General features: G+C 46.7%; 1 long non-coding RNA gene across 1 annotated transcript; it reads right to left on the reverse strand.

Annotated features, from left to right (window-relative positions):
* Positions 1-7,996: 7,996 nt before the first annotated feature.
* Positions 7,997-12,930, reverse strand: LOC125941725 (uncharacterized). Its single transcript, XR_007464574.1, has 3 exons — positions 12,824-12,930; positions 10,277-10,591; positions 7,997-8,484 (listed from the first exon to the last, which is right to left on the reverse strand). It is a non-coding gene; the product is annotated as an uncharacterized LOC125941725 (long non-coding RNA).
* Between the last annotated feature and the right edge of the window lie 13,374 nt (positions 12,931-26,304).

Genomic DNA, 26,304 nt, shown 5'->3' on the forward strand with positions numbered 1-26,304 from the left:
TTTATTGATAGAGATATAGCTCAATCATGGAAAATGGGAAATATTAATCAAGTAATCTTTCTGTGGCTGTATCCTAATACCGTTGCTCCAAGTAAGAGTAGAACACTGCTGCATAAAGGCAGTCCTAGGTTACGCAGCGGGATTTCCAAAACATCGTTTTCGTTGAGTAGAGAACCGCCGACACGATAGTAAAGAAGTCACAGCCCTGGGCGACACACGCAGCACAGTCACAGCGTAAGCTGGTTGAACGGCGCAAGAGTAGCTCCAATTTCGGCACCACACACAATAGGGTCTTCGCGGCAAAGTGTCTTCGCCTCGATTTTCACGATAACGATCTGAACTGTCCGCCCGGCGTCGACGGCGAGCTGTGGCTTGTAATGCTCTCTGCACAGCAGTATGCTGAGCCAGATGATGCCTGGTTGTAGCCGCGCACGTAGCTCTACGATTCGCTTCTTCAGCAGCGGTTCGTACCTTGCGAGGAGACGCCATAACGTGTAACGAAGAGGTACCCAGAATACGTGGCGCACATCTAACATCGGGATAGCGTTGATTGCGCACCTCGTCTGAATCGCATCTCGACGCACGCGGCGGTTGCAGGCACGTTAACTAGATGGCGCCACCATACTGGCCGAGGCACAGGTCGCCAGCGCCTGCGCGCCGGCCTATAGGGCATAGAGTAACATACGGATTACAAGAGTGGCCACTGCATCCTAAAAGCGGTAGAGCTACGCAGCTTCATGCCGCCCGCTAGAGGGCAATACAACAATCCCTGTCTCCAAAGGAACGCGCGTACAAGTTATCTAATGTAGTAACTTTTCTAGTGCACTATACGTCTACTTGTTAATGTGGCTGTAGACGTAGACATTATCAACGGGATCAGCCGGCCGTGTGCGGTGGATTATAAGACTAGTATATAGAATAAAGCATAACGCATCGCTACAAAATATCGGCCATGGTGTGATCAGGCAAGGCTACGCTATAAAAGATGTGCGATAACGTCTGCGTCGTCTTTGCTGGGTTCGTCTGCCAGAACGTCTGTCTGCTTGGCTGCTGCTTGGTAAGAAGGCCTTCATTAAGTTCTTTTTCGCTTCATTACTTTGCAAATTGCTTATGTATTTGTCACTTCAGCCGTAAGTTGACATTTGTCGCATTGCGCTGTTCGGTGCAGAGAGCTTTTTTGTGTTCTTCACTTCGCACATGATGTTCGTGGATTGCTTCACATTATGTAAGAAACAGCAATTTCGAATGCTGCGCACACGTTTGCGAGAAAATTGTTTCTTGGCGCGAGAAAGTGAGTCGGCACACGCCGGTATACGTAGTCTGAATTCAATGCATGTGTGTGCAATTGTGTGAAATAATGCAGTTATGCTTAGGATCGTTATTCGTGGTGTGCGCAGATTGCTTGAAGCCTTTGTTACGAGTGCAGTTAGAGAGAACTTGCGAATTGAGAAGAATGTTTGTAAGCTGTGGCTGCGACGTATTCTGAATACACACTCCTGCCTCAGTAGCGCATGCATGGCACCGAAGGTTGCTTTTTTTTTTTTTAGCTACCGCAATTGCGCGTGGCGCTTTTCGCGAAAGGGCGATATGTAGTGCGTAGGCGAAAATTTGTGCGAAGGCGGTAGAGAAGACATAACCAATACTTTTTTTTTCAGGGCATGCCGTCCGTAGTCAAGTACTACGGGAATTATTGCTGTGTTGCGTGGTGCAGTAACAACGGCAGGACAGGGTGGGAGCGTGGTTGGCTGACAACTGCAGTGAGCAGCCTTCATTCCTTGTTTGCTATGCAGCCCGAAACTACCACTTTATAAGAAAGGTTAGGCTTCAAAGGACGAGCGTTGTTTTCCCCTTTAATGCTAATGCTGTCTTCTGCAGTTTTACTGTTCTGTGGGGTTTTTCATAATATCGCCTGTTTATTCCTATTGTGAAATTTATTCTCAACATATGGCACCTGTATTGGCGTGTCTTGCACTTTGCCATGCAACCATCTTTCTGTGCTTCCGTTCATCGAACGTTGCGAAAAAAAAAAGTGTGCATGTGCTTACTGAGAATTTGACTTCAAAATAAAATGTTTCGTCTCTTCCAACACTTGTCATGTTTATTTAAAATGTCTGCATAAACACACAGTAGCATCTGTGCTTGCTGCTCTGGCGGTACAGCTTACACGAAGCTACTCGATGCATGCAAGCAACGCGTTAAAAAAAATCGAAATATAACCTCCGGGACGAGCACTCGCACGGAAGCGATCTTGGAGGCCGTGTAATTTTTCTAATCACCAGAAGATAGCCTTCCAGATAAGTTTTCCTGTGGTCCCAATCGCTGAGTCTGTAGATTCCACACACCCGCTCGGTGCGCTGCGAACCAAAATCGGGTAAATTATCAAGGGGCTTTAAAATCGGCCGCAGGGGCCTATGGAAGTGTCCTGTCTTATCCTTATGTATGTTACTCTGTGTATAGGGCGCGTATAAAGGGAATTTTTCTTCTGCCTGATAGCAAGCGCTTGCATGGCTCAGTGGTAAAGTATGCGACTCCCACGCAGCGGGCCTGGGCTTGATCCCGGCGGAGAGCGGGTACTTTTTTTCGCATTTCCGGCGATAGCGGTTACGGGGCAGCGGCGGCATCATCGCGACCAGAAACGGCCATTGGAATGAGCCCATAACAGCTTACACTGTAAAAAGATCGATGGATTCCGGTTCATTCCAGAGGTACTATAAAGTCTATACCGCCAGACCACATCATCATCATCAGCCTATATTTATGTCCACTACTGGACGAAGGCCTCTCTCTGCTATCTCCAATTACCCCTGTCTAGAGCAAGTTGGAAGCGCTAGCGTATTCCAACTTGCGCCTGCGAATTTCCTAACTTCATCATCCCACCTGGTTTTCTGCCGTCCTCGACTGCGCTTCCCATCTCTTGGTATCCATTCTGTAACCCTAATGGTCCACCGGTTATCCATCCTACGCATTACATGGCCGGCCCAGCTCCATTTCTTCCGCTTAATGTCAACTAGAATATCGTCTATCCCCGTTTGTTCTCTGATCCACACCGCTCTCTTCCTGTCTCTTAACGTTACTCCTAAGATTTTTCGTTCCATCGCTCTTTGTGCGGTCCTTAACTTGTTCTCGAGCTTCTTTGTTAACCTCCAAGTTTCTGCCCCATATGTTAGCACCGGTAGAATGCAATGATTGTATACTTTTCTTTTTGAACGACAGTGGTAAGCTCCCAGTCAGGATTTGGCAATGCCTGCCGTATGCACTCCAACCCAATTTTATTCTTCTGTAAATTTCTTTCTTGTGATCAGGGTCCCCTGTGAGTAATTGACCTAGATAAACGTACTCCTTTACAGACTCTAGAGGCTGACTGGCGATCCTGAATTCTTGTTCCCTTGCCAGGCTATTGAACATTATCTTTGTCTTCTGCATATTCATCTTCAACCCAATTTTTACACTTTCTCGATTAAGGTCCTCAATCATTTGTTGTAATTCGTCTCCATTGTTGCTGAATAGGACAATGTCATCTGCAAACCGAAGGTTGCTGAGATATTCGCCATCGATCCTCACTCCTAAGCCTTCCCAGTCTAAGAGCTTAAATACTTCTTCTAAGCATGCAGTGAATAGCATTCGAGAGATTGTGTCTCCTTGCCTGACCCTTCTTGATAGCTAACTTTCTACTTTTCTTGTGAAGAACCAAGGTATATGTGGAATCCTTGTAGATATTTTCTAAGATATTCACGTATGCCTCCTGTACTCCTTGATTACGCAATGCCTCTATGACTGCTGGTATCTCTACTGAATCAAATGCCTTTTCATAATCTATGAAAGCCATGTAGAGAGGTTGATTGTACTCCGCAGATTTCTCGATTACCTGATTTATGACATGAATATGATCCATCAGTAGAATATCCCTTCCTGAAGCCAGCCTGTTCTCTTGGTTGGCTGAAGTCAAGTGTTGCCCTGATTCTATTGGAAATTATCTTGGTTTATCTATTTTATATTCACCAAGCAGGGCAAAAAGCAGGTTGGTTAGCAAGCAATTGGAAACTACGGCATCGATTCTAGGAATGCAAGAGGAGAGATGTTGGTAGAATTCGCAGGAAGGAATAGGCTCCGAATAATGAATACATTCTTCAGGAAGCGCAGCAACAGGAAGTGGACCTGGAAAAGCCCTAATGGAGAAACAAGGAATGAAATAGATTTCATACTCTCTGCCGATCCAAGCATAGTTAAGAATGTAGAAGTGTTAGGTAAGGTAAAGTGCAGTGACCATAGCTTAGTGAGGTCTAGGATTTCTCTCAATTTGAAGAGAGAAAGAGTGAAATTAGTCAAAAGGAAACAGGCCAACCTAGACGCAGTAAGGGTGAAAGCAGACCAATTCAGGCTGGTGCTCGCAAACAAATATGCAGCTTTAGAACAGGAAGATGAAGATAACATAGAGGTAATGAATGAAACCGTAACTAGGCTGATCTCAGAAGCAGCAATTGAAGTGGGAGGTAAGGTACCAAGGCAACCAGTAGGGAAGCTCTGTGCAAGTAAAAATAAAGTGGTCTAATGCGGCTTGGGGCTACGGAATCAAAACCCCAGTTAGAACACACTTTCTCCGTCGCGCGTACTCTTTTCATAATACATCCCCGGTTAACTTGCACCAGAACATTGGTTGCCGCGCTTGACAATCTTAAAACACATTGGAATAGAACAACTTTAATATGCGTGCACGAAGAAATAGTTGAATTCGTCAATTCACAACAGTTGACCGACTCGAATACGCCCCTCTCGTATCCCAGTTTGATCATGGAGGCCGAGTTCGTCGCCGTCCGCTCACTGGAAACAAAATATTCCGAGCATACACGCGAAGAAGCTGATGGCGTCAAGTTCTTTCTGTATACGCTGGCAATCCAAAGCTGACGCTTGTCTACAACCGCAGCGCCGGAGTCAACGGAGTCGCCGCGGCTGAACATGTAATTCACATTCGCGTCCGAAACTTATTTTTGACCCCAATATGGCACAGCGGTAGCCCGTTGACCTTGATACATCTGACATCGCAACAATCGCAGACGGAACACGCTATATACTCCATCTCAGAAGCTGGTTGCAATGACACCGCTACCGTTCCAAGCTGCCAATGGGAGAAACGGCGACCCGCACTTACCATTGCGAGGAGCAGAGTGGCATGGCGCGCTGGTTCGAGGCTACGTTCATCCTCGCCGATAAAACGGTCTATAGTGAGAGAACAGCCTATAGCGAGGTCTATATTCAGGAAACGAAGGCCAGATTCACACAGCGGTCAAACGCCCCGCCTCGTCACCGTCACGGCACCGGCGTTCGTAATGAGACAGTGTCTTTTTCACCGATTGCTCCTCAAAAATAGCACACCGGTGACTTTGGTTGACGCTCCGAAAACACTGTTTCATGAGGGACTCCGCTGCCGTGACGGTGACGGGACGGGGCGTTTGACGGCTCTGTGAATCCGTCCTGATAAGATTCCATGCAAGTTCCATGCGTGTCGCCAGTAGTGTTGTACGTACATTCTGGAACGCAGGCGAGCGCCACTGATCACGCTTGGATAAACGACGTTGACCCGTCGATCCAATTTCTACTACCAACGACTGTGCTCGCCGTTGTATTGTGCTTTTGAATAACAAAAAAAAATTGCAGCCCCTGTGCCGCAATGCGCCCCAGGGTCCACAGTGAGTGTTAGTGGGTATATGTGACCCTATAGGGCCCTTGCTCGCTTTGTGTTCCGTATCAATATGAACGTATATACATTTAAAAAGTAAAATGGTCCGACGGCTAGATTTGCACGGATTATTTGCACGGAGATTTGCACATCCAGCACGGATGCCCGATCCCGTGAACATTATGCCACGGAGCTTTCTGCACCATTACAGCGTGTCTGTCTCATAATCAGATCGTAGTTTTGGCAAGTAAAACCACAGAAAGTATCTAAAATTAATGAACACGTCATCATAATTCAAAATGTTGTTTCAATCTCAAGGATAGTGGAGTCTAAAAAAGTGGGCAGATCACGAAGTTAGCGCGGTATAAAATTCTGCGGAACCCATCTCAGGATGACTGCCGAGGGTAATGCGTTAACGTTGAATCAATTTAACTCGAAGCAAGTTAGGTATGAGGCGTGTACTGCAGAGGGACTCCTCTTTCGCGCTTCCCTAAAACACTCAGCGTCATCCGGCGCCGCCGCCGGATTGACACGTCATCATAATTCAAAATGGTGTGTAAATCGCAAGGCGCGCCCGTGCGTTCGAACGCTGAGAAGCGCGTCACGCGACAACCGGGCCCCTCTGTCGCGCTTCTTTCCGGACACGATGCACCATCTGGTGGCACTGCCGACAAGTCTGCGCGTCGCCTCCGATAAGAAATGCGTGGCACGCTGGTTCCTGCGAACACTGAGAATGTGTCCCTTAGTAGCCGCACATTCAGGGGCCCATAGTCAGTGACTTGGCGAGAGGTTCATTGAAGTGGCGCATAACCCAGTGCATTCGTGGCGCCGTAGAAACTTGACGCCTCGTTTATATAGTCATCTTGAACAAAAGTTCGGAAACGGCCAATCATTTCCCTCGAGCGGCGTTATCGTGGAGTGAATGAAACATGAAGAGATGGCGCAAAACCGCGTTTGAATATTTTTGATATCCCTACAAGGTGATATCCCCACAGAGCCCTTCTTCCGTGTGGTCCCTCGAACACCTTGGCCCCTTTCCAATTTCCATTACAGGAAACAAATGGATTGCTGTAGCAACAGATTATGCCACGAGATATGCCATCGCACAATCGATGCCAAACAGCTGCGCTACAGATGTTGCCGACTTCTTACTCTACGACGTCATCCTGCACCACGGCTGCCCCTCGCCAGTCATTCACGGATCGCGGCCGCTGCTTTCTATCGAAGGTCGTCGATAATCTGCTCCGCTCCTGTTCTACAGAGCACAAGCTTGCTACTGCGTACCACACTCAAACGAACTGCCTCGCCGAACGACTCAACCGCACACTAACTGAAACGCTGGTCATGCACGTTTCAGACGATCACCTCGATTGGGACGTCGCTTTACCATATATCACTTTTGCATATAACTCGTCCCGTCACGATCGACATTACCGGGTTCTCACCATTTTACCTTTTGTATGGCCGCAACCCTCTACTTCGTGTCCCCTTCTTTCCCTCCACCATAACAATATTGTCATCCTTACATTGTAAACTACGCCCCTGACATACATATAATATTGATGCTTTTTTTGCAACAGATTGCAACTGATGAAAACACCGACGATCCACGGCCATGACAGGTTATTTCTTTTCAGGATGTACTGGTGTTTTCTTTACATAATGATAGTAACACTTATGACAGTGTAACATTACTTCAGTCAACTTGCCGCGACCACGTAGGATTCAATCGCAGAGTTACGGCTGTACCAAAATTGTACACGTCGTACTTGCGTGATCATATGTAGCGTTATATTTTCCTAAAGTTACATTCTCTTCGCGTGACTTTGTCCGAATATTTGCTTAATTAGCGTTACAGTTGTGCAACATTAGCTTTAAGAATCGCGCAAACATCAGAGAAAGCTTCGCTTAATAACAATTCTTATCTAATCGTCGGGCTTCCAACTCTTGTTTTCTAAAGTGACTAAAATTCCGGTAGATAAGCGTCAACTTTTCAGAGGCAAACCATTTCGCCTTATGTTACCACTGACATATGAACCTATTGTATCAATAAATGAGCTCATGTCAGACACTTCACTGTGATACGGGAAAGTTGAAGAAAAACTACATTTAGATTGATATGTTCCCAGTCAGGTGTTCTCTTCCATAGTGAATCATTGTACGCGGCTACTTCTAGAATGCCGGCCGACGCTACCGGAAATCAAACCAGCGACATTGTACTCAGCAACAGTGCGCAACAGACATTGGACCACCGCGGAAAGTTTCAGCATTTTGAGTATCGGTTACAGAGAGCAAAAAAAAAGAAACCAAGAAACGGGCAGTTGCGTCATTGTTTATTAAACTTCGTCTGTTCTCTCGCAGGTGTTGGGGTTTTCCAAGTCGTCACGTTCGCCTTTGAGAATGGTGGCGAGGAATAGAACACACTGGAGCCCATCCAGAACTATTTTGTTGGTTTATAATTAAAGACTCCCCGATAATCTGACAAATATTTTGTGTGAATGCGTGCTCATTGCGAATTCATTCCCATATATATATATATATTTTTTTTTTCACCGTGAAAGATAAGGTCGAAGTTATATCATGCATATTTAGGCCGTAGTTGCTTCAAGGCAGAAATAAAGCCTTGAAAACATTTACAAGTGTTTGTGAATGTGTCCGGAAGTGCACGCGATCGTCTACGTTGCAACAGCATGGTTCGAGTTGACCGGTTCGGGCCATGTAAAGTTTGTCACCAGTCGATGACGCTGTTCGCACTTGAACGCTCGCCTGAAGGTTGTTATGGAAGGCAAGGCCAAGTTGCAGATGACCGTCTGGGGAGAAAGGGAATAAATATAGGTATTTAAAAAGATTCAGTGGCAATTAAGCGGAAAATGCGAGAGAAATGCGTTAGCATTACAGTCGCACCTCTTTGAGGTCCCGGATCCATGTCTTAAACCGCGTTCACCACAATGCAAAGTGTTCAGGAGCGCACTCGGCACACATCCTGCCTCTTCGAGTAGCCAAGGGCAACTGACGGTGTTCCGGAGCAGACTACCGTCAGTTGCATTATATAAAACTTTGAAACTGCCCTGACGAAGAGAGTTCCACTCTCGAAACTGTTGGCATTCTAGTACACTCTAGCATAAATAAACTTACGTACGATAACGTTGCTCTCTCTCTCTCTCTCTCTCTCTCTCTCTCTCCATATATATATATATATATATATATATATATATATATATATATATATATATATATATATGTGGATACCGGCCTTTACAGAATTTTTAACATTTGAAATCGCCTGTGGAGGTAGCATAATTCTTATCATTGAGTTGGGTTATTCGATCAAGTGGACATTAGAAGCACGAGAAATGGACACATACTGAACTAATTAACTGCTCATTTAATTAATCTACGACACATATTGCGATTTACGAATTGTAGCCGGTGAGCTTGTCAGGCGTATCCACTTGGAATGAATTTCCAGAATGACACCAATTTTGAGAGATGCGCCATCAAACTCGCCGTAAAAATGCAGTGTTGTTTCACTTACTTTTTTTTTACCAAAATGCTGTTTTATACATTGAAGCAAAAAAGTAACAGGAACGCCCATGTATTTCGTCCCACACTTTAGGAAACATCTCGAGAGTGGTGTCATCCTGGAAATTCATTTCAAGTGGATGCGTCTTGCAAACTCATCGGCTACAATTCGTAAATTGCAATATGTGTCTTAAAGTAATTAAGTAAGAAGTTAATTAGTGCATCTTTGTTAAATAGTTGAATATGTGTTTCCATTTCTCATGCTACTAATGTCCGCCTCTTCGAATAACCCAGCTTAACGGTAAGAATTATGCTACTTGCGCAAAGGCGATTTTTAAAAATTCCGTAAAGCTTAGTTTTAAGCACCCTGTATATATAAATTGAACGAGAACAAAGGAAACCAAGGGGCCCAATTTTTATTCGTCATATCATAAGTGACTAATAGGCATCCACCGCCAAGGCCAGGAGTGGTGGCGCTGGCTAACGCTCCCAGGGTTAGTTCCTGTGATAAACCTAAAAACCCCATAAAGTGGATGGGGAAATGGTGCCGTGGTATCTCAATTGGTAAGCGTATCGCACACGTAATGAGAAAACGTGGGATCGTATCCCACCTGCAGCGAGTTGTTTTTTCAGCCACTTTCATTTTCATTTACATAGTTATCATTTCTTTAGTTCAATTAATAACCGCAGATATTTCTACTATGCTGTCCTTGGTGTCATTGTTTGTTGGCTTCTTATGATATGACTAATAAAAATTGGGCCCCTTGGTTTAATTTCTTCTCGTTCATTACATAGCGAGGGCCTCGAATCCGGCAGCTTTGATACCTTCCAGTAGCATGTGTGGGTTTGTTTACCAGTTACCCAACACCCAAAAAGTTCGCGTAGACGCAATGCCTACCGCAAAAAGGACGTTCGACACCCACCGCCAAAGCCATGAGTGGTGGTGCTGGCTAACACTCCCGGGGTTAGTTCTAGTAGACAAATATAAATACCCCAGAAAGTGAATGGGAGAACGGCGGTGTGCGTGCGCGTGTGTGTGCGTGTGCGGCTGTTGCTGTCAATGCGTTTCCTTGTACGCACCTGCAATTCATACGCAGTCCCAGCCTCGCCGCAGCGGGTAAAGCAGTTGACGAGGAAAAACAGTTGATCGGCGGGGACGCCAATCAAAGAGCTTTGCTCGTCGCTCGCATGCGCCTCTGCCATTTCCACGGCGACGGCTCGTGCCTCGGGCAAGCTCGGAATGTAGCTAGCGAAGTACGCGGTGAGGCTGTCGAGAACCAGCTCGTCCATCTCGCGATGATTGAATTTCTCGACGAAGCGGGATCTCCGGACCAGGTTCTCGTAGTGCTCGCGTGTCACGTCGTGGTCAGTCCAGTTGCTTCGGACAAGAATGCTCTGCGAGTATACGGAAATCGTCGCAGTCATGTGAATCATCACCTATTCGTTTCGACTAGATGCCTTCAAAAAAATTGCGATAGAAATCATCTCACATTGACTGTCGACGGTAATGCTATTAGCATTCGGGGAACGTGGCGACACACCGTATTTCTTAAGTCGCGTTTATTTAACATCTGTATAGTGTTCATTCTGAGACTTCTGTTGCGTCGGCTACATGCGACATACTCTGGTACCGTCCCCCTTTGCTATTATTGCACACGCTTGCCAAGGTCGCCCATGACCATGGCGGGATGATGACTGTATAGCGACGCAGTGACAACGCTGGAATGACGTCGATGGAACGACAAAGGCCGTATGACGACGATGACATGACGATTCCACAATGATGACGATGGTATAACAACGACACCGTGACGACCACGACATGACAAAGGGATGACGGCGATGACGTCCTGACGACGGTATAATGGCAGACAAATGACGAAGTTGAAATGACGACGACGGCACGACGACGGATAAATGACAGCGACTGTCTGACAACGGCGCAATGACAACGATAGAATGAAAACGGTGGCTACTCGTGCAGCCGCTGTATAAGTTTGCAATTTTTGTCAGTTTGTTTAATTGACGACCTAAATCAAAAATTCGCAACCAACAGCCACTAGGTTTAAACTTTTTCTTTTAAATGCAACAAACAACAAATTCGGTGCAGTGGTTGCCGAAACAATTCGCAGCTTTTTCTTTTCCGAAAGGCGAAGTATCAATTGCGAAAGCAAGTTAATAGAGAGCTATACGGAGTAAGGATAGTTTTATCGGCTATTGGACTTGGACACATTCGCTTACTAACTGATTTAACAAGCATGGTGTCACAGCGTGCACACGCAAACATGAATAGATCACACTCGATGACCGCACACGACCGCACGCTGTCAAAACGCTGACGTGAGCAATCGTGCCAGCAGCAGCGAGCGAAGCTTCGTGAGGTCTATCGCTTCAACGGAAACTGAGCGGCGAAAGCACAGCGCATACAAAGGTGGGAGCCGCGTTGTAGATCGCTTTCAAGTTACGGTGCGCGCGAACAGCCGCCGCCGTGCAAAGTACAAGTACGCAGTTGCTCGCAGAGCAGAAGCCGCACCCCTCCCTCCCGCGCTACGTTCCCGCTTTCCCCCTTTCACCTGCGAGGTTCCAGTTCCCCTTGCGCCCGGTCGCAAGGGGAACTGGAATCTCGCATAGCGCGCGGCGACAATTTTATCACCCTTGGACTTTACACAGAACCTTTACACAGAAATCCACTTGGAGAGTCCATATAATTGCTATTACAATAAAAACCATTTCTCCTTTCCCATGTATTTAGCTTCCTCTTAACTCTTCGAAGTGCCGTTTTGGACACCGCGATGTCAAAGTTTTCGGCCACCTTGTCAGTGCTGCCATCATACGTCGTTATCCTGATAAGGTTCACGCTGTCAAGAATTTTCCTTTACCCTGCTCAGCAAAAGATGCGCGCAGCTTCGTGTGCTTATGCTCCTATTTTCATCGGTTTGTTAAAAATCTTGCTGATATCACCCGGTCACTGACGGACCTTCTCAAGAAGGACACTGCGTTCTTTTGGGGCCGTGAACAAGCTGACGCCTTCTACATCCTCATTCGCTAGCTGCCAACGCCACCGATATTAAGCCACTTTGATACATCATACATGATACATCACTGATACAGCATAATGAAAATAACTTCCTGGCACCATCATTCGTTAATTTTGTTCGCGTGTTGTGAAGTGGATCACCTAAAGCTAGGCGATTTGTCAGTCAGCGAAAACTCAAGTAAAGGTCGAACGTTTTCATTTTATTCACACATTTCGTACTGGATAAAGTGCGAAAGTGTCAATCTACAAAAGCAATTTTCATTCACAACGGAAATTTGTACATAATGAGCGAACATAGATTCCAGAAGATCCAAACCAATGCGAAAATTATTAACCACCACGGCTGTGTCTTTCTTTTCTTTGACCTTGGTTGTGCATGTCAACAAAGAGTGAACGAAATGTATAGCCCAACAAACACTCAGTCAAGCCCCTGATTACAAGTATTTCACCGGCAGCAGATGGGCTGCCGTCATGACGAATGAGTCGAGCGACACTGCTCTTATGTCAGTCCATTCAGGCTTGCACATAACTAGTTTACTCATGCAAAATGAATACCTTCTCAGAAAATAGAGTGAAATACTTGTCCTTACCTGTTGTCATTAGGAAACCTGAAAAACTTCGCAGAACTGGAAATCCCGGTGTTAGAACACCACATAGCCACACAAGACATGCGATGCCCCGATTTAGCCCTCGTCGTCTAATGCTTGGTTGGTTTGGGCCGGTATTTTGTAGCGATGCCTTTAAAGTAATAATGCCTTTTCGCGCTTATCGCGCTTTGTCAGTGGTCAGAGCGACGGTCCGCTCACGATATCAACGTTGATAACGCGAGCGGACCGTCGCTCTGACCACTGACAAAGCGCGATAAGCGCGAAAAGGCATTATTACTTTAAAGGCGTCGCTGCAAAATACCGGCCTTGGTTTCCTGCGTCTTCCGTTCCTTGCACGCCTGATCAAGCTTATCGCATTATCTTTCCCATGTTCATACTCGACACGACAACCGAAGCAGGTGACCGAGCGTGATTCGACTTGTGCTATCACTGATCGAGTGGCAAGGGTGAGCAGAGGCAAGCTCGACGGACGCACGAAGACAACCACTTCCGTTGGACGACGTTGTCCACGTCACCTCCGTTCCACTTTCTTGCTGAGCTCCCCGACACACCCACTGTCAGACACCTTGACACCTCCCGCACCTACGACAGAGTGCGATGTCACTTCTGGCCAGGCCTGTACCGCTCTGTGCGACGTTACGTTGCGGTTATGATTTCTGTCAGTGGCAAAAGAGGCCATGTGCGCAACCAGCTGGCCACCTTCATACAATCGATGTTCTCACGGAGCCTTTCTTCCATGTCGGCATGAACCTTTTTGGCCCCTTCCCCACATCTACAAAAGGAAACAGTGGATAGCCGTCGCAATAGACTATATGCGACGCCCTATGCTAATAAACGTGCCCTGACCACCAGCTGTGCTACAGATGTAGCCAACGTTTTACTAAAGGACGTGATTCGTCACTACGGCACCCCAAAGCAGCTACTGACAGGTCGTGACCACTACTTCCTGTCTCAAGTTGTCAAAGACATACGCGTACTTCGTTCCTGCTCCACCGAAAAGCTCACAACCGCATACCACCCACAAACGAACGGACTGACTGGACGACTAAATCGCACCCTTACAGAGATGTTGTCTATGTACATTTCAGCAGACCGTGACATTTGCATACAACTCGTCACGTCATCATACCACCGGTTTCTCGCCTTTCTACCTTTTGTTTGGTCGCCATCCCACTCTGCCTTTTGACACCCTATTACCTTCGGTGTCGCGACACACCGCGGAATATGGTCATGACGCCGTTGGTCAGGCTCGTATGGCTCGCCAGATCGCCTATGATCTACTTACAGGGGCTCAGGCGTCACAAACGACTCGCCACGACAGTCACCACCGGAACCTTCATCTCTCTCCCAGAAATCTCCTTCTTCTGTGGCGTCCAGTGGCCACGTTGGCCTGTCCGAAAACTGATGTCAGGCTATAGCGGGCTCTACCGGTTACTGCAACGATTAAGTGACTTAAATTGCGAAATCGCCCCTATTGAAGACACCCCATCCTCGTGCCAGCTACGAACTTACGTCGTCCACGTGTCCCGTTTAACACCATACTGTTCATCTAGTTCGCTACGATTCTAACAAGCGCCGGGACGGCGCTCCAGCCCCCGGGGGTTATGTTAAGGTGCATTTGGACAGGACCGTACGCGCAGGAGAGAGACGAAGAGAAAGTGGTAGACTCTCTACTGGAGCTGTGGCCTGTGTACCAGCCTGCGTGTTTACCACTAATCTTTAGTTATTTATGTAGGGTTTACAGGCGCAAAAGCGACTATGTCTATGATGCGTCAGCCACAGGGTAGTGCTCAATCAATAGTCTTATGAAATGGATAAAACGAATAGGACCTTCCTTCACAGTTTATTTACAAGACTCGTGGCCTCCAAGAACCTAAAAACGTCATCAATGGGTACTGGTGCATGCTCTGATAGTATTAATGTGGATGAAGTGTTTTGTACAGCTCGTGAAAATAATTCTGTCTTTCTTTCTCGAACGCCGCACACGTGATTAAGATGTGATTCACAGCGAGAGGTTCCTTACATTGCTCACCCTCTATTTGTTGTTCTCCTCTTAGTAAAAAATTGTGGGTTAAGTGTGTGTGTCCTGTACAAAGACGGCTTAAAGTCATTTCAATAAAACGTTCTTGGTGGTAACACGACTTCCATTCTTGTAGAATAGGCTTAACGGTTTGAAGTTTGTTGTGTACCCTGGAGTCCCATTCGTCCTGCCACCTTGAGTTGAAAGCTGTGCGACATCATGTGGCTAGAAACTTTCACATGGAAATAGTTGTATATACGTTTGCGCAAAGAGCTTCCTCGTCGTAACCATATAGTCAAATTATAATGAGCCAACATTGACACGAAGGATAGCATATAGAGGAAATTGCTTTTAGTTCTCAATTTAAATAAGAACTCATACATAAATGGAAACAAAAGTGGATGAGATAACCGGCCGCTGGTGGGATACAAACCCACGTCTTCGCATTTCGTGTGCGATGCTCTTACCAATTGAGTTACCACGACGGCGCCGTTTTCCAATCCCCTTTCAGGGGTATTTTTGTCTGTCTACTAGAAATAACCCTGGGAGTGCTGACCAGCGCCACCACTCACGGCCATGGCAGTGGGTGCAGAACATCCTATGCAACACAGGCGTAACGTAGTACGTGAACTTTTTTGGGTCAAGGCAACTGTTTAATAAATCCACACATACTACCTGACGGCATCAACACTGACGGATTCGAGACCCTATTGGGGGCGAGCTCCACCACTGGAAAAGCTGTCGCCACCGTCGACGTGACGTGGTATGAGAGATCACGTGGACACAGCGGCCGCGTCGTCTGATTCGGAAGCGCCGAAGCGAGCTTAAAACGAAAGTTTAGTCCGACCTTCGCTACGGTTCTAATTAAAGTGGGGATGTCTCCCCCCTTCGTGTGTCTGCTTGATAACACTTGAAAGCACTATAATAGGTAATGGCTGCCTTTGAAGGCGTCCGACATGGTAGGCTATTGTTCGGTACCGCAGTGCCGGACGCGTACACAACGGAGCCCGGTGACAGCCTTCACACGTACCCGCAGGCCAAGCAGCTGCGTGTAGCCTGGATTGCGAAACTTAGAACCGGCAAGCAGCTAACGAGTACAACTCGGGTGCGTAGCAAGCACTTCCGCGAGGAAGATTTGTGCTATACGGCGTTGGGGCTGCGATGTTCGGCGAGTAGCAGAATGCGCGCACTGGGAAGCTCGCCCGCCCGCGCGCTGCCCCGTTAATGTCATGAAGATTTGGTCTATGAACTTGTTGATGCTAGAGACTGGCAAGTTCACCAGAATTTAAAGGGAACGGTAAGAAGCACATTCCAAGAAGGCATGGCATATATGCTCGTGTTTGGGTTAGCACCAAACAATGAATGTACTGGATTTTTTTAAAAAAACGCAGCGGGAAATTGCTTGCTGAGAAGACCTATAAACATACAGTGCGACGCAACTTCAGCAATAACAATATTGAAGCGTCCAAGAATTTAGAAGAAAATTAAATATATATATATATATATATTGAATCGTGGCGATGGCACATCACGAGTGACCGTATTGCGTCGAAGTCTCTAGTTTTAACGAAATTATTTTTGAACAGCTCTGATAGCGTCCACGCAACAACGGTTGCTTGTGTACTGTCAAATGTTCATATGCTGCGGCAGGGTGCGAAAACGCGCTCGCAGCGAAAGTGAAACATGGTGCGCGGGCCTGCATGCAGACGCGCAGTCGGTCGCTGCGAACCCGTGCGATCACTGCGCTGAAGCTTCATTCTGTTATGCTCCATTTGGTTATACAGAAAGCACACTCTAAGAACATACTTCACGTAGTTTGTTCTCAGCGATTGCCTACCTTTCACGCAAGAAGCTGGTTCGGGGGGACTCCATCAGGGCGACCGCGCGCGATGGGCGTTCGCTTTACGTATTCGGTAAACAGATAACGCCTGTAAAGTATTCTGCGCTTTCTGTTTTCCCAAGATTATTATTTTGACAGTAAGAAACTTCCCTCGTTTGGAGAGTACTTGAAGAGATGGTCAGAAAGGCTCCCGCGTGGTGTTTTTATTGAGCGCCGACAGCCAAACCCATGAGGGGCGCACCGCGTTATCCCTCATACTACGCAAGCGAGGCGCTTCCGACAGATGGCGACTCCGTAAGTCCTCGCCCCCAATGGAATGAACCAGAATAAAGGAAACAGAGGGGCCCGATTTTTATTAGTCATGGCATAAGAACCCAGCAAACAATGTTATCAAGAACAGCATAAAGGAATTCAATAAAGAAATGCAGATACGCAATTTCCCCTACGCTGTCCTTGGTGTCATTGTTTATTGGTAGTCCTATTACTATGACTAATAAAAATCGGGCCCCTCCGTTGCCCTTTTTTCTCGTTCATATATATACATAATCTCGTCGTACTGTGACGCTGTGACATGTTTGTAAAAGGTCGAGCACGTCGTGTCTTGCGACTGCACACCATTTTAATGTTGAATAATAATTCTGCTCCTTGCATGCAAGGTCCACTATAGTTGCTGAGCGACGCGTTTGATCGTCACTGAAATCTGCAGCACGTCTCTATCATAATGCGCCACTTTGCCCCCTTGCTGGTTCCCGAAAGACCTCAAACAACGCGTCACCCAACGCGTCACGAACACTTCTACCTATCGACTTTTCCACTATATTACCTAGAGAGAAATCTGGCGTCGTCGTATGCATGGGAATGCCGGTATATGGTGACTTCGCATTGGCATCGTTCTCGGAGAGCCAGGGGCGGAGTCTTATAACGGCTCGGAAAGCGAACGGTTCACTCCGCCGCTTGCGTCGCTAAATGGGTCGCTCCCAAGCAGGAGGTGGAAGAAGGGGAGGACGTTGTCAGTAAACGAGAGGGCACGCCGCCTTTGAAGTGCGCTTCATCAAATAGCGCGTTAGATCCAATAACTTCAGAATGTTCCTGGTTGCTCATTAAATGTAAAATATAAATGCAATAATGTCTTGCAAATTTCAAAATATTAAGTGCGCCGCAGAGTGCTTACGCGAAGTTTGACGTAATTTATGTCGTTTTATTTCTTTATTAGCCGACAGGTAGTGTCGCAAGCGTTGTGTGGCAAGAGTTGGCGGAGCGAAACGCCGCGTCGTCTTCTACCAGGAGCTTGCAAGAAGCACGAACCAGGCATGCACTTCCAGCCCTTTCAAAGCAACGAGTGCAAGAGAATCGTGAAATGGCTTCTGGGGCCACGTTTTAGAGCGTTCCATGTCAATTTTCCTTTTTTGTGTGTGTGTTCGCTCTTCGTCATCGGCTCGGGCATGACTCGCACGCCGCCGCGCTGCCGTTATCGTTGTGAATCTGCCTCTAGGCGCGTCGCGTGATAAACACACTGGAAAATGAAATCGAACATTACAAAATACGAATTCTGCTTTGACTGCGTGAAGTAAAATCCACAGCACCGTGCTAACGGTGTGCGCTGCAGTGCGAACTTGAGAACAAAAGAGCGGCATTCACGAATACGAGCAAAAAAGGGGCAAACAAATCACAGATGGCTACACTCTTCCCGTCATGACTCTGCAGTCATAATAGACGAGCAAAGGAAGCGCTGGAGCTGCCTGGCTTGAACCTTTCTGGCTGCTGAATGGGATCTGCGTACTATGGTCACTGACGATAGCACCCGGAATTTGATCTCGCCGTGCAAATCGCTTTGCATCGGCGCCCCCGTATACGAGCGATTAAGGAATTTTTTGGTCGGTTACCCGTCGAATTTTCACCCGTCAAAACATGGCAAAGTAATACGGGTTTCTTTTGTGCCGTGGTCAACGGACTGCGCGCTCTGCCCCTATCCAGAATCGTTGCACCACGTGTTTTTCTTTTATACAATTGCAGCACACTTTTGGCACAACATACTAATTGTGTTTGATGTACAGATATACCCAAATTGGGGAAGATGTATAAAGTTTTCCGACAGTGGAACACCAAGAAAATAACAACAGTGTTGAAACCCTGATATCACTAGTTTTGTATGCGATTCGGAGATCACGAACCGACTCCACACTACGCCTAGAAAACGCGGAACCGGCGTGGACCCACTTTTGTGATGCTTTTGCGTATACAAGTTCACTGCTTGACGACGAAGATTTGTTTCGCAAGAGATGACCGCTGTAGAAGAAGCGCTTGCAGCAATGACTGATCGTTATAGATAGATGTGCGATTCCTTCTCTCTATGTGTTAGGAAACTAGGAAACGTGTGAAAAATGCTTCAGTACATGGTACTTGCTATGTTGGAAAAATATTGTGCGGGACAAAAAAAGAAAATGGCGCTCGGCAACGACTGCGCCCAGCCACTCGGCAGCGCGAGGAGACGCGGCCTTTGCGTCGGCGCCTCTATACACCAGTGGTTGGAGTCCGACCACCGACCACGAAAGCCGCCGAAACGACCAAAAAAAGCTGACGTTTTAAAAATGTGGCGCACCCTCGTGGTTGCGTGACCGGGCGCTGAGTATACTCACCCTAAACGAGTCGTCGTATCGCAAGAGAAAACGTGCGATGGTGAGCAACTGCTTGCATATCTCGGTGCCGACGAAAGCCGCTAGTACAGGCAGCAGGTGTGGCGAATCCATCGGCGTTGCCACCACGGGAAAGCTCTGCACGATTACTTCACGCACCACGAGGTTTCGGTAGAGAACGACGCTGGCAATTCCCGGTGCATGCAGCATAATGTTGCGAGGCCGGCGCATGGAGTGCTTGGAGACGGTGATGCTCAGACGACACGTTCGCAGGTACAGGTCGAAAAACCCACTGTTGCTGTCGAGTTGCACGTGGGCGTACGCCTGATCCAGAACTCCCCACGTGAGTGTCATGTTGTAGGCGTTGCTCGAAACCTGCCGCGTCACGGTGTTGAACATTCTGCCGAGCGTGTCGCCAATCACGCGCTGCAGCCTGTCCACAGACTTTGCGATTAGCTGCTGCATCGTCCAACCGACGCTTCTGATACCCTGGGTGTCGTCGTAGAACTTCCACCTGGCCAGTGGCATGACGGACTCGAGCGCTTCCAGACACTTGGCGAGTCGGTGACTTTTCAAGGTGCCGGCCCAGCCCACATCATCGAGTAATGCGGCCGTTAGGTAGCGCGAGGCGAACGGCGACAACCACCACACCGCGTATGCGCCCAGGTAAAGCCGAAAGCCCTCGGCGTTGTCGGTGAGCTGCGTTTGGTTCAGCTCATGGAACAGTTCGGACTGCATGTTCACGATCTCGTCGTTTGGCCACAGCTGCGAGTCGTCTGGAAGGTAACCGTTGACGGCCCGCCGAAGCTCGAAATCGTGCATTTGCTGCAGGTACGGAACTGTCGATTTGTCCCAATAGCGACGAACCATTTCGGCAATGTATAGGTGCGTCGTGGTCACGGCACGGATCATGGTTGAGTACGACTGTCCGATGCCGCCCACGATCTCCGCACAGCGTCGTAGGTAATCGTCGTGTCTTTCTCGCATCATGAGACGTCCGAAGTCGGCGATCCACTCGAAGCAGCGTATCTCCAGGGTCATGTAGATGGTGTGTTCGTGCGGGCGAGATGGATGACGACCCACGTAGAAAGCCCAGAACAGTGGCGTGCCAAAGTGGAGCGAAGCCTTGGCCAGAGTGTTGAGTAGGTCGTACCTCGTAGCCGGAGACTTCCTCGGCCACGGAAGACCCAACTCGAGAAGCACCTTGGAAAGGCTCCACGTGTTCCGTCTCCCTGTCTGCAGTCAGATATAAGGAAAACGACAGTGGGATCGTATGTTCTCATCTCTGAATGAAATAGCACTACGTTAAAGAAACAGCGCAGATTGTTACTGACAGGTTGCGTCAGGTATGGTTTTCGAATGCACAACTTCCTAGGCAAGTTCGGTCTGCAATTTCTTGCAGAAAAAGAAAAAGGTTATCTAATGAGTCGTATACTGCTGATTTCAAATATCACATCGAGTTGGAAAGCCCAGAAACCCCAACTACTTTGCACACATTTCGCAGCAGTTCGTAACTTGTGCCCCGATAGTGCTCTATGTTTCATTATGGCTGTGTTTCGATTGCCCTTTGCTTTTAGTACGCATTCGTGGCTTTCCATACAATTATTCCCTTCTTTATTCCGTATGCCTATATATTTTATTGTCCGAACCTAGGAATTTTCTTTTCATGTATTATGATCATTTGATCACAGGCATCATTAAACACCAAAGGCTTAACTTATTTCCATTGAAACCAGAGCGCTGCCATCCTCCAGAGTGTCGCCTATATAGGGGTAACACTGTATGCATTTTAATTTTGGTAATCGGCATTGGGCCAGACCTCTATTTTCGAGCATTGCATACACACTGGCGATGTCAGCCCCGTTCACCGAAGTCCCTATAAAGCGTCTGCGTCTGCCCGAAACGTTATCCAGCAGAAATTCACGAAGATGCTTGCCAAAGACATAGTCGAGCCTTCCTCCAATCCCTGGGTCTCCGCTGTCGTGTTAGTTAAGAAGAATTAATCATGGATATTTTACGTTGACGATCACCTCATAAACAACACTGGGAAGAAAAAAGCGTACCCTCTACCACGAATTGATGACGCCCTTGACCACCTGTATTGTGCTACCTACTTCTCTTCTGTTGAACTTCGCTCCGGCTATAGGCAGCGTCCATGGATAGATGTGGACGCTATGGACCGTGAGAAAAGAGCGTTTCTCAAAATTGATGGGCGTTACCAGGTCAAGGTCATGCAATTTGGACTGGGCTATGCCCCAGCCCCTTTCGAAAAAATGATGGACTCTCTACTCAACTGGTTAAAATGGTCATCATGACTGTGTTATTTAGATGAGGTCAACCTGTTTTCGCCTGGTTCGAAACGCGCATTAACCGCCTTTCCGCCATTCTTGATGTGTTTCGCCGGGTTGGGCTGCATTTGAATTCTACTGAGTGCGGATTTTGGACGACGCCAAATTACCCTTTTTTCGGCATCTTGTGGACGCTACAGAAGTAAAGCCCCACCTGACCGACTTCCCTGTCCCAAGGTTTGCCAAAGATGTTCAGACATTTCCAACTACCGCCAACACCAGTTGGCGGTAGTTGGAAAATTTCCATTTGGACCAATTAGACTTTTTTTTCACTGGGATTCATAACGAATTGAAAACACTAATTGAATAGAATTAGACTTCCAATTCAATTCAGATGGTAGCCAACTTTAAAAAGTATGGTGGCCAATTCAGCCAGTTAGATATGACTGGAGTTAACTAAATGCAACTGGTTGCCCAGATAGATTTTCCTTGCAATCTGAGTGGATCTAACTGGCATCCAAGTGGTTACCCAATTAGGCCTGTGTAGCCGTCCAATTGAAAGTAGCTGGTGACTCAGGTGGACCTGTGTGTGTGCTTTTGTGTACTTTATTTCTATTGAAAAATATTACTATTATGATTAGGTGACGTATGTAAAGCCAAAGAAACCAAGTTGCCTGATTGCGTGACAACTGCACTACCAAAAATGGCTTCACCGAGGCACGGGCCCCCATACATTTCGCTAAATGTAACCTCACGCCCACTATATTGTCACGAAGTAGTGACGCTGAAGAAAACGGTGGTAAAACTGTGTATGACGAAACTGATTCTTTATTGGGCGAACCTGTGCCCACAAAAGCAATCTACACTCAAACCACAACGATAGCGGCGAACACAGTTGGCGATCGTCGAAATTTGATCAGCGGCGAAACGCGTCGGCTTTTATACATGAGTCATCGAAGGTTCTAGATTAATCCCTGGTGCCCGCGTGTCTTCCAGAAAGTACTAGACAATTCGCGTCGCTCATACAGTCAGATTACATAAGCGTCGGTGATAACAGACAATGGATAGAAGCATTGATAAAGTTCGAGAAACTTCCCATCCATACATGCAGACGCGTCCTGTGCCTAGCGATAACGTTTAACATTTACCAGCCAGTGAAAAATGGTCACCGGTGAAAGATAAACGTGTACACGTGTCAATATGCAAGTAAATTATGGCCCAGCAGGTAGTGTGACTTCTTCAAAACAGGTAAATTGTTATGGCAGATTGTAAACATCAAAGAACAAATAAAGGCCACCCTTCATTTATCATACCAAAGCATGTACAAAAATATCTTACTTCCTGACTTGCGCTTTAATTGTGGAATTAATTTTCTCAAATATTTTATTGTTTCACAGCATTGCATGTTCATCTGTGTGGCTTCCAATTGAAACAAATTAACATGTCAATGAACTCCCACTGAAATCAACTGGGTCAAGTCCCATTAAGAGCAGCTGGCATTTAGGATCCTTCCAGTTGCTAATTCTAAATTTCAACTTGAAACCCTTGAAAATCACTTGATCAACACGACGCCTCAGATATATCGCCCAAAGGGACATAAGAGTACCAAATGGAACTGTCTTAACACCAACTAACTGGTCTCATCACAATATCCAATTTGAATGCTTAGTATAAACTGGACCCATAACGATGTCAAAACATTGCACTTGGAAGAGCAATGTTCCAAAGAGTTAACCCTATTTGGAATTGTGCAACCAGTGGAACTACCAAGCATTCGATTTGTAAAGGCACTGTTCTGATTGGTCCTCAATTAGAATGCGCACAATTGGAATAACAAGCATTCCAACGGGGAGACAAAATGCAAAATTGTGCACCAACTTCCATGACCATTTGGAACTGCCAAGTCGAATTATACTCGCATATTTAACCATAACATTCCAATTGGCTTCCAGTTGGCAATATCACGAGATGTTCCGAGCAAATTTACTACGGACTTCGTGGACTTCCCACGACGTAATTTTTTTCTACGGTGCCCCGCGTACATTACTGATCGGCTGAGGCCGTACTTTCTTTTCTAAAGTCATCAACGACATCACGTGTTGCTACTGTACCCAGCACAAGCTCACCACATCGCACCATCTCCAGAGCAACGGGCTCAGGTACAAGCAATGTCTATCGCGTCTGACAGATAACATCATTTGTCCAAATGCATAATGCGCCACTCGAACTGAGCCTCCCTATATGCCCTAACTACCGCGAAGATCAATTAGCAGCGCGATTTTGTCATCGACAAAAATGGAACCTAGTGCCGACTGTGACTTGTTTTGAGCGCTAATGTTAATCTACTGACACATTTCTATGAGATTATGGCAACTATCACGAAAAAAAGCGAATGCACGATAATAAACAAGACCATAACCATAACTTTTCGTAGAACATGCAAATTGTAATGTGGTCAACTGACTTGAAGTAACCTGCCCGCAGACGGCTTGAACATCGAATGCACAAAGGAAACGAAGCTAGCTAGGTATTAAAAACATAAGCTTGACGAATGCTTACTCATTCGTTCGATTTAGTAGGCCAGGGGTATATTTTTATACAAAACATTTTATTTGAAAAGAAGCTGTCACATATAGGCCCCTTCTGCTGTTGCAGATACACAGGCTACCTGGCAAGGCGGACATTCGCATCAAGAAAAATGTCGACCAAAATTCCTATTTATTAGCAAGAACGTGCCAAAGCTGAAGGCTGTTGGCTTTCCAAGTAAATCGATGTGTCTGACGCTGGCGCAATCAAGCCAACATGAGCGTTTATCTTAGAGCTAATTTGGCGCGTGGTTGGACCATGATAGCACATTGCAATTTTAAGCACTCAAGCCTTAACGCCCGCAGTCTTGAACGTTTCTTCTCTTCACCACGTAATTACACGTGAGCCGAGATAATGGATTCGCTTAGTGTCATCTGCACCTTGGCTTACCCTGCTGAGGCACATCAGCAGAAGAGCCGAAGCCTTGTGTTCGGCCTTGGCTGAACGCGACGGGAACCGGCGAAGCAGGACATTCTTGATGACGCGCTGATCGAAGACGCTGCTGTACTTGGCCAAAGGCGTCCTGTAGCGGCGATTCAGGTTGCCGTCCCAGCCGCTGCAGACGTGCCTGTGGCACCCACAAGGAAAGAAAAAAAAAACACATGTACAAGTCCAAGCCGTTCAAACACTTAACGTGCTTTAATGACGTATAGTAGTGATTGAGCAACGCGCGTCGCCCAAAAATCTGAACATCAGCATCACAGGTTAAACGTCTAGCTTTGTTTTTGAGCTCGAAGGGCGGTTTTAAACATAGCATGCGACAGTTTCTCACAGTTTCTGTTGCACTTTCTCAGGCGGATTTCTAGAAAAGCCTGTAGCATTAGTTGCAATGTATGGAAGGTAATTGAAGAGATTAATTAACTTTGAAACTGCTTTTTAAGGCACACGTACCAGTTTTGGAAATAGAGCGGCGTCAATACAAAATATCACTAAGCAGAAACTCCGAGACTGTAGAATAAGTGTTGAGATATCTCTCCTAGAAACCTGCTAAAAGAACACATTGACATTACAGTTAATATCCTCACTAAGTGCTAGCCCATTTTGGGGAAGATTTCTTCCCAGATTGTGCTAGATTTAGAATGTCTCCTCAGCACACATGACTTCGCTGCTAAACTCGTTCTTCTTCTTCTTCTTGTGAACCATAAAAAAATTATTTGTTGGAAACCCATGATCCCTTATGGATTTGGCAGCATGAAAAAAAAAGAACATAGTCTGAGCCCCTTCATGTATATCCGCTAGAACCACGCAAACACTTGCACACGCGTAAAACGCACAAACATGCACATGGGCGCGCGCAGAGTATATCTTCCGACCTGAAGACAGCGCAGTGACGTAATTGCTTTTAAAGTCGGGTCTTGTTACCGACTGGTGTTCTACGAACGTGAATTCGCAAATTTTGTGATTAAATACCCTTAAAGATGATTAAAGCAGAACATCCCTGTACGTGGATAACGTAATGATCTGCTCACGTTTCTTAGGGTTAAAAATTTCATTTTCTTCCATAAGCACGGGCAACAAGGTGGTGTGGTGTGTTGGCATGTCGACGGCTACATTCCGCGTTTTCACTTCATATTACTGTATTGGAATCAAGTTACCCGGATGCTCCTCATAGCTTGTGACAAAACAATTGCCTAGATCGAATTAGTGCTGTTGTGATCGGCCGTTTACCCCGCGAAACCAGCCGCTCACGCAGAACGCGACACGGTAGACAAGCCGACGCCCTCGTCAGAGCCATCTCCAACTGCGATGATTCAAGGCAAATAGTTGGACACTGCTAGGACGGGTTTGGACAATTTGCAAGGGGACATTCCTTCGCATGTCCTCGGGGCGATTCATCATCATCAGCCTATCTTTTATGTCCACTGCAGGACGAAGGCTTCTCCCTGCGATCTCCTGTCTTGCGCTAGCTGATTCCAATTTACGCCTGCAAATTTCCTAACTTCATCACCCCACCTAGTTTACTGCCGTCCTCGACTGCGCTTCCCCCTTCTTGGTATCCATTCTGTAACTCTAATGGTCCGCCGGTTATCCATCCTATGCATTACATGGCCTGCCCAGATCCATTTTTCCCCTTTAATATCAACTAGAATATCGGC

The sequence above is a fragment of the Dermacentor silvarum genome, unplaced genomic scaffold, assembly GCF_013339745.2.
Source record: "Dermacentor silvarum isolate Dsil-2018 unplaced genomic scaffold, BIME_Dsil_1.4 Seq137, whole genome shotgun sequence".
Taxonomy (NCBI): domain Eukaryota; kingdom Metazoa; phylum Arthropoda; class Arachnida; order Ixodida; family Ixodidae; genus Dermacentor; species Dermacentor silvarum.